Raw genomic sequence first — 10,238 nt, forward strand, 5'->3', positions numbered from 1 at the left:
TACTTCCATTTGCTTTGTGTTTGATCTTATATACCCACTTGCAGCCTATGGCTTGCTTTCCAGCAAGTAATGGAACCAATGTCCAGGTGTTATTTGCATGAAGTGCTTCAAATTCCTGAGTCATGGCATGTTGCCAGGCAGGATTGACTGCTGCTTCTTCATAAGACAAAGGCTCCCTGTTAGTACAAATGCTTCTCACAACCTGCTGGCTATCAGTATTCAGGACATCAGGAGTGATATGATTGCTTTGGGTAAAAAGAGCATTGAGAGAAAAAGGTGAACTGGTCTGAGTGACTTCAGTATTTTGAGGTTGCTTTAGGTTAGGCATAGAACAGACATACTCAGACAGGTAAGATGGGGTCTTAGATATTCTACTAGACACCCTTTGATTTGGCCTCAATATAGAAGATGAGGGTTGATCAACTCTTGAGGTGACTGGAGGTATTGCTTGTGGTGATGTGGTGTTAAGAATGGGAGGTGAGTGTGTGATGTGGTTAGGTGACATTGGAGTGGATAAGTGTGTGGTGTGACTAGGTGATGGTGTAGTAGAGTTGTCTCTTTGAGGAGTTAAAGGACTGTGAGTGGGATAAGTACTGAAAACATCAGAGTGGTCTTGATGTGTGATAACATCAGGCAGGGAATAAGAGGAGTTTGGCATTGATGGAAGGGAAAAAGGGAAGATTGATTCATGAAAAACCACATCTCTAGACACACAAATTTTCTTGGTAGCTAGGTTCAGCACTTTGTACCCCTTAACACTAAAAGGATAGCCGACAAAGACATGTGGGGAAGCTCTTGCTTGAAACTTATCTTTGTGAGGTTTGGGAACAGTTGGATAGCACTGGCAACCAAAACTTCTTAAATGTGAGTAGTTTGGTTTCTTTCCATACAGCAACTCAAAAGAGCACTTATTTTTCAAAGGTACAGTAGGTAATCGATTGATGAGAAAGGTTGCTGTAAGTACACACTCTCCCCAGTATCTCAAGGGGAGTTTGGCTTGAAACAATAAGGCTCTAGCAGTTTCCAATAGGTATTTGTGTTTTCTTTCTACCGTGCCATTTTGCTGGGGTGTATAAGGACAGGTTCTTTGGTGTTCAATGCCTTTTGACTGGAAGAATGAGGTGGCTTCAGTGCTAGTGAAATCCAGACTATTGTCTGATCTGATACACTTTATACTGGTGGCAAATTGTGTCTCAACCATGGATATAAAGCCTCTGAGAGTTTGTAATGCATTATTCTTGCAACTGAGTAGATGCGTCCAAGTGGATCTACTACAGTCATCTACTATAGTGAGAAAATATTTGAAATTATCATGAGTGGGTACATGATAAGGTCCCCAGAGGTCTATATGTAGGAGATCAAATATGGTAGTGGTGTTTGTGACTTTTAGGGGAAAGGGAAGTCTAGCTTGCCGAGCCATAGGACATATAGAGCAAAGGAAAGGTTGTTTTGGTGCAAAAGTTACTTGTATATTAGATATCCCTTTCATCTTTCCAAAAAGTACATGCTCAAGTCTGTAGTGCCATAATAGATTCATATCACTTACATCAATTGAGAAAGGCTCAGAATTATAAACTCAGTTTGTTTTATTGCAAGTGAAGTCATTACAATAGGAGATTGAGACACAGTATTTACAGCAGAACTGGGGATACATGAATGGTAAGGACACTGAGTATCTACAGATGGGCAAATTTGACAAGAATGAGAAAGACAAGGTGTTGCAGCAACATGGCCTGCACTCTTCTTTGCTGCTGCAAGACTTCCTTTATTCAAGAAGTCTGAGCAGAGAAGATACAATCCATCATGGACCTTACCAATCTCCGGAGGCCTCTTCAAAGAAGGGGCCTCCAGAAAGCAACATGTGTTAGAAAAGAAAGCTAGACATTTGAGATGTGCTGTCAATGAGCTGATAGAGATGAGATTATATTTAATGGATGGGACAAATAGGACTTTATATAGAACTATTTTAGGTGTAAGGGTTACAGTTCCTACTTTTGTGACTTTGACTTTGTAGCCATTAGGTAGTTTCACAAGTAAGGGATAAGGTAAAGCAATTATGTTCTGTAGGTGTGTTTTGTTGAAGGTCATATGGTGTGAAGCTCCTGAGTCCAGAATCCATAAGTCAGCTTTTGCTTGAAAACATTTGCATGACAGTTTATCAAAGTCTATAGAAGTGGTACATGTCATAATACCTGCAAAATTCACTGTTGCATTGGCTGGATTTGTGTTGCTTGAACTGTCTCCTGTCCTATCACTTTGGAAATGTTGAAGTAGCCTTATCACTTGATCATATTGCTCCTTTGAAAGGTTCATATTCTGGTTATTGTGACCTCCTTGGTTCTCTAGATCTTCTCCTCGGTTTAATATTGTCTCTGGTGGCATAGCCTGCACACCAGCTATAGCATTTGCTGCAACATTCTTCCCCTTATTGTTCCTGGGATACTGATTATGATTGTTCGAATTGTAATTCTGGGCTCCTTTTTGATTAAACTGTTGTGGATATCCATGAAGTTTGAAACATTTATCCTTGGTGTGACCTTGTCTCTTGCAGAAATCACAATAAGGCCTAGGTCTGCTGTTTACTGAGAAGTTTGTTGTGTATCCTCTTGGAGCTGTCATACTAGCATTCATTGCAGTAGACTCCAAATACAATTGATTCCTTGGTCGAAATTCTCTTTGTTTCTTCTCTTGCACCAGAGGAGCAAAGGCTTGTGCCATTGAAGGCAGGGGATTCATCATTAGAATGCTCCCTCGAACCACAGTATAAACCTCATTCAAGCCCATTAGGAATTGTATCAATCTCCTGTCCTGTCCAACTTTGTGCATTCTCTTTCGCACCACAAGTGCATTGACAGTTACAGATGGATTTTGCACTCAAATTGGTTAATTCTTTCCATAATTTCTTCATTTTAGTGTAGTATCCAGTGATGTCGAGTACTCCTTGGCTCAAATCATTGATTTCCTTTTGGATCTGGTATATTTTTGCTCCATTTGTTTGATCATAACGATCTTCAAGCTCTCTCCACAATTCAACTGAACTATTCACATACTCCACACTGTCTGCAATTTCCTTTGCAAGTGAATTCAAAATCCATGAGGTTACCATATCGTCACACGTCTCCCATTGCCTAAAACTTAATGTATTCGAATTAGGCTTTACACATTCTCCAGTAATGAAACCTAATTTGTTTTAAACAGATAGGGATCTCAACACACCTCTCCTCCATGAACGATATCCTAGTCCAACAAAAGGCACTGATACTAAAACTAGCCTAGGGCTATCACAGGGATGAATGTAAAGTGGACTACTCACATCGATTGTCGACTGGATCTCTACTGTTGTCGCATTCGTAGTGTTTGCATCATCTATCGCCATGTTTGCCTTAGCTTGAAATGAAGAATGAATAACAAGAAAATTGAATGATTGAGAAGATGAAGATGAAGATGCAGAAATCCTCGATCGAATGAACTGAGAATTGAGCCCTAATTTTGAGTGCGAAGAAGACAGTAGACTGCAAACTATAATTCAGTGGATCGTCTCGTCGCAAGAGCTCGCTATGATACCATGTTAAGCTCGAAGAAGCATTCTCTTAGAAAGCTCCACAGTCTACGATGGAGGAAGCGATCAGAAGCTTCCAAGGGATCGAAGCTAGAACACAGAAATGGAGTCTCTCGATTGAGTGAAATGAGAATCTCATCCAATTATGCTGGAGCTGGGTTCTTATATACAATAAGATCGACTAATGACAGCTAAGCAACAACTAAGCAATCGCTAACTAATTAACTACTAACAGCTGTAACTAACTAATGGAATGAACAGTAACAACTACCAACTAACTATTGGAAAGGGAAATAAAATACAGTGCAGTAGTGTACTGCTATGTACTGCTATAATCTTAATAAGGGTAATAACGCCTTTAAATTGTAAACTTGAATGCGGTATCTATTTGGTTTTTTAAGCTAAAATAAGCTTAAAAGAGGGTAAATGGGAAATGGAGGAGAAATGAAATATTTGAGTTTCCCTCCTTGACAAAGGAACATTGTCCCATATTGGAAGAGTAAAAGATTTTTGATGGGTATATATACAATTTCTCTTCTTCTAGCTCTTAAATAGTTAAGAAGAAGGCAAGCCTCGCGCCGTTGTCATCGCTTGGCTTTGGCTTCGGCTTCGAATTTGATCAAATGATTGATTGATTTTTTGGACTAAATTTATTTGTTGATAGTAAATATTAACGTAATATTATTAAATATCCGTGTTTATCCATTTTATTGACTCTGCCTGTCCATTTTTGTTACGGAAAAATTAAGTTCCCTTCGCGCCCGTTTTCCGTTTTTGTAACGGAAAAAATAAGGTTTTGAATTCTCGTTTTATTGTTGCGTAAATAGCTATTTACGTTATGGCCGTTTTGCGTAAACGGTCATGATAGCCCTTCTGAAGAGTTGCACCTCTTCAATTTGAACTCAACATATTGGCTATATATCAGCTCATTCTCTCAGATTTTCCATACGAATTTCTGAATTCTCCTTTTTTCTTCTGCATTGTTGTAACTGAAAAGAAACAACAGTAAGTGTGATTTGCTACCGTTCTTTGTGTTCGCTGAAACACTGGGTTTGAAGTACCGCTACACCAGTTTGTAATTCGTTCTATCCTGGGAGGAAATAATCCACAACCTTGGGTACTAGGAGGGGATTAGGTTCCTTAAGAAAACACTATGAATTCAGTAGGCTCGAATTAAATTCTGTTTCTGTTTTTCATTTCTGTTTGTACATTATTTTTATATTCTCCAGAATTATTTTACAAATACAATTAACTAAGAAGCTTAAGGAGCTTAATTATTTTCTGTATTTGTGTTATACTCACTGTTTCTGGAGACTAAGACCTTTGTGGTTTTCTACTCCATTGGAGATTAAAATCTACGTGATTTTAACGTTTGTTTGTGTCATTCTTTTACAGAAATGATGAATGACAACGGGAACCAGACTGTTCCTATGGTGACTGCCAATGCATCGACAAGCCAAATAACACCGACATTGGCACCGACAGAAAAACCCGGAAAATTTTTCGGGATTGATTTCAAGTGGTGGCAGCAAAAGATGTTCTTCTACTTGACGACTTTAAGTCTACTGAAGTTCATTAAGGAAGATGTTCCTGTTCTGCCCGACGAAACTCCAGAGAATGAACGCTTACTCGTGATTAAGGCGTAGAAGCATTCTGATTTTCTATGCAAGAATTACATTCTTAGCGGACTCAAGGACTATTCACGATCTCCTTGCTGAAGGTATAAGTCGAATTGCAAGTGATTATTCACGATCTCCTTGCTGAAGGTATAAGTCGAATTAATACTGTTGTTGAAAGTATTAATTTTATTATTTTTACTAACATAATTTTCATTAAAGATCTTGTCATCAATGAAGCATTCCAAGTTGCAGCGATGATTGAGAAGTTGCCTCCTTTGTGGAAGGACTTCAAAAACTACTTGAAATACAAACACAAGGAGATGTCGCTTGAAGATCTCATTGTTCGGTTGAGAATCGAAGAGGACAACAAAGCTGCTGAAAACAGAGGCCGTGGAAACTCAACAATAATGGGAGCAAACATTGCTGATGATACTCCTCAAAATAATAGAAATAGGAAGAAGGCTTCTGGACTGAAAAGAAACTCCATGGAAATTGCTACAACTGTGGGAAAGCTGGACACAAATCTACATATTGTCATGCTCCGAAGAAAGACAAGAAAGGGTCAAGCAAACATGGTTGAAAAGCACGAAGATGTTGATGACTTGTGTGCTATGCTTTCTGCATGCAACCTGGTGGAAAATCCTAAGGAGTGGTGGATTGATTCTAGAGCCACTCGCCATGTTTGTGCCATTAGAGAAGCATTTGCCACATATTCTCCTGTTGGACCCGAAGAGATGCCTTGTATGGGAAATTCTACAACGGCCAAAATTGAAGGATATGGGAAGATATTTCTGAAAATGACTTCTGGCAAGGTGGTGACTCTGAACAACGTCCTTCATGTTCCCGAGATTAGGAAGAACTTAGTCTCTACTGGACTTCTCGTTAAGAACGAGTTTAAATGTATTATTGTATCTGACAAGGTTGTAATAAGTAAGAATGAAATGTTTGTAGGAATAGGTTACTTCACTGCGGGCTTTTTCAAGTTGAATGTAATGGTTGTTGAGAATAATAAAATTTTAGCTTCTTTTTGCTTGCTTGAGTCAAATGATTTATGGCATATACGTTTGGGTCATGTCAATTATAAAACCTTGCGGAAAATGATTAACTTGAAAGTATGGCCTAAATTTGAATACGACAAATCAAAATGTCAAATATGTGTGAAATCTAAGTATGTTAAACATTCTTATATGTCTGTTGAAAGGAATTCAAATCCTTTAGACTTAATTCACACAAATATTGGCGACATGAAGTCAATACCATCTCGCGGTGGGAAGAAGTATTTCATAACTTTTATTGACGACAATACTCGATATTGCTATGTGTACTTATTAGTAAAGATGAAGCAATAGACGCATTCAAGCAATACAAAAATGAAGTTGAAATGCAACTGAACAAGAAAATCAAAATGATAAGAAGTGATAGGGATGGTGAACATGAATCTACTTTTGAAGAAATATGTTTAGAATATGGAATTATTCATCAAACAATGGCCCCTCACTCGCTCCAATCCAATGGGATTGCGGAATCATTCATTAAAGAAGATGATGAGCGCATTGTTTGCCACAGAACTTGTGGGGGGAAGCCGTTCTTACGGCTAACCGGATACTAAATCCAGTACCCCATAACAAAACACAATCCATTCCATATGAAAAATGGAAAGGAAGGAAGCCCAACTTGAATTATTTTAAAGTGTGGGGGTGTTTGCCAAAAGTGCAAGTTCCTAAACCCAAAAGGGTAAAAATAGGACCGAAAACCGTTGATTGTGTGTGACGATCCAAAGGGTCATCACTTGTTTCCTTACTCATTCTGTGCTTCTGAGCCTTGAAAACCTCATTTGGGGTTGCCTCGATTGGCGTGCACAGTCCGGGCTCGTAGCTGAAAAGCTTAAATATGAATTCTGTGAGAAAAATGCTAAATTTTGATATTAAATTGAATAAATTTGACTTCGGTCAACTTTTTGGGTAGATGGACCCGGACCCGTGATTGGACGGTACCGGAGGGTCCATAGGAAAATATAGGACTTGGGCGTATGCTCGGAATCGAATTTCGAGGTCCCAAGCCCGAGAAATGAATTTTTGTGTGAAATTGTTTTCTGGAATTAATTAAGGAAATTGGAAATGAAATTTGATTAAAAGACTGTGGTATCGAGCCCGTAAAATGTGACGACCCAAAGGGTCATCACTTGTTTCCTTACTCATTCTGTGCTTCTGAGGCCTTGAAAACCTAATTTGGGGTTGCCTCGATTGGCGTGCACAGTCCGGGCGCGTAGCCAGAAAGCTTAAATACGAATTCTGTGAGAAAATATGCTAAATTTTGATATTAAATTGAATAAATTTGACTTCGGTCAACTTTTTGGGTAAACGGACCCAGACCCGTGATTGGATGGTCCCGGAGGGTCCGTAGGAAAATATAGGACTTGAGCGTATGCCGGAATCAAATTACGAGGTCCCAAGCCCGAGAAATGAATTTTTGTGTGAAATTGTTTTCTGGAATTAATTAAGGAAATTGAAAATTAAATTTGATTAAAAGACTGTGGTATCGGGCCCGTATTTTGGTTCTGGCGCCCGGTACAAGTCTTATATATGGTTTAAGCGCTTTCTGTAAAGTTTGGTTGAAATCGGACGTCGTTTGACGTGTTTCGGACTTAAAACTCTAAATTTGAAAGTTTATGAAGTTTGAAGAAAAACTAGTGATTTTGAGGTTTGATTCATTGTTTTTGATTTTATTTTGGCGATTTGATCGCACGGTTAAGTCCGTAGCATGTTTTCGAGGTTGTGTGCATATTTGGTTTGGAGCCAGGGCTCGGGTGAGTTTTGGATAGGTATCGGAGTGCATTTTTGAACTTAGGAAAAATCTGGTGCATCAGACCTGCAATTTTCGCATTATTAAAGCAGGCCTCGCAAATGCGAGCTCGCAAATGCGAGCCTGGCATTGCAAATGCGAGGAAGGGGGCACTTGGCTGTGGTCGCAAATGCGACCAATGGCTCGCAAATGCGGAGGCATAGTTTTCGCAAATGCGACTAAAAGTTCACAAATGCGAAGTTCTCCCAAATGGCCTAAGTTCGCAAATGCGAACAAAAATTCTCGCATTTCCCATACCTGCAGGGTTCGCAATTGCGAACCCAGTTTCGCATTTCCCATATCTGCAGCCCAGCATATTTTATACTTAACCGATTTTGAACTTCATTTTTCATATTTTCTCAAACTCAAACACCCATAGGCGATTTTCCAAGAAATCTTTCTTCTCCGAATCAATTGTAAGTTAATTTCTACTCATTTCTTTCAATCATTAACATCATTTAACATGTTTTCCACTTAAAATCAATAATTTTCATGGGTGAAATTGGGGGTTTTGGGTAGAACCTAGGTTTTCTAAAAATTGGGGATTTGGACCTCAATTTGAGGTCCGATTTCAAAATAAATTACATATTTGAGTTCGTGGGGGAATGGGTATCTGGGTTTTGGTTCGAACCTCGGGTTTTGACCACGTGGGCCGGGGGCGATTTTGGAATTTTTGGGAAAAACTTTGGGAAATTTATTTTTATGCATTCAAATTGATTCATTTAATGTTTATTAAAGCAATTAAGTAATTTGTGGCTAGATTCGAGAGGATTAGAGGTGGAATCACGGGGTAAAGCCATAGTTGAGGCTTGAGTTGAGTTCAAGGCATCAAGGTAAGTGTTTGGTCTAACCTTAACTTGAGGGATTAGGAGTCGAGTCTTATTTGCTACTTGTTGATTGTCGAGTACGATGTATAGGCATGGTGACGAGTATCTATACATTGGTGTCTAGCATGACCGTGAGTCCTTATTTTACGAATAGTTTGGATTTTGTTATACCTTCCATGCTTAATTGTTGACTTCTAAATGTTGTAAAGAGCTTGTGAAAGGAATTGTGATCTTTGAACTTCGTGGAGCATTGGCTCGGGTTGAAATACAAATTGTGAAGGTATACGAGATGAGTAACTCCTTGGAGCATTGGCTCAAGTGATAATGTGAACTATGAGATGAAAGTGAAAGAAAGAGAAGAGTTAATGATTTATTCCCTTGCCGGGACGTTGTTGGTTGTTGATGTTGTACCCTTGCCGGGTTTTTAATTTGTTTGTTGGTGTACCCTTGCCGGGACTTCCATTCTTGTTTTATTATTCCCTTGCCCTTGTTTGTGATTGTTGATTGGGTGAGGAAGAGTGTTAAAGCACGAAGGGTGATGCCGTGCATTATTTGTTTCTTGTGAGGAAATAGTGTAAAACACGAAGGGTGATGCCGTGCATTATTCGCTTATTGTGAGGAAAAGAGAGTAAAGCACAAAGGGTGATGCCGTGCCGCATGATGTATCATCCTATGCCGATATTATTGATTATATGTGAGGAATGAGAGTAAAAGCACGAAGGGTGATGCCGTGCACGTTTGTTATGTTATTGCTTGGTGAGGACGAGAGTAAAAGCACGAAGGGTGATACCGTGCATTTGTTGATCCCTGTTCTTTATTGTTGTATGAGTTGTGCTTTTCCTTCGTATTAGTCAATTCATATTTGAAACTGTTATCTCCCCACAGCATGCTTCCCCTCCCGTATTGTTTACTTGTCTTATATTTCGATTCCGCTGTATGTATATAACTGCACAGGTTTATGTGGTGGTCCAGTCTAGCCTCGTCACTACGTCGCTGGGGTTAGGCTAGACACTTACCAGTACATGGGGTCGGTTGTGTTGATACTACACTCTATGCTATTTTGCACAGATCCAGGTTTCGAGCAGCAACAACATTAGTGTGGGAGCAGGCTTCATTTCAGCGAGACCCGAGGTAGCCTTGCAGGCGTCCGCAGGCCCGGCGTCTCCTCTATCCTTTATTTTTATCTGTTATCTCATTGTATTCGAGACAAACGGCTTATGTTCTCTTTCAGACGTTTGTATGTAGTATTCGTAGTAGTTCGTGAGTACAGTGACACCAGTCTCGGGTAGAGGATTTTGTTGAACTTTCCGCATTTTTATTCAGTTTTATAAAATGCTAAGACTTCCGCTTATTATTGAATTTCATGGTTTTGTATTATTGTCGTAAATTGTT

The sequence above is a fragment of the Nicotiana attenuata genome, chromosome 7 (assembly GCF_001879085.1).
Source record: "Nicotiana attenuata strain UT chromosome 7, NIATTr2, whole genome shotgun sequence".
NCBI classification, from domain to species: Eukaryota; Viridiplantae; Streptophyta; class Magnoliopsida; order Solanales; family Solanaceae; genus Nicotiana; species Nicotiana attenuata.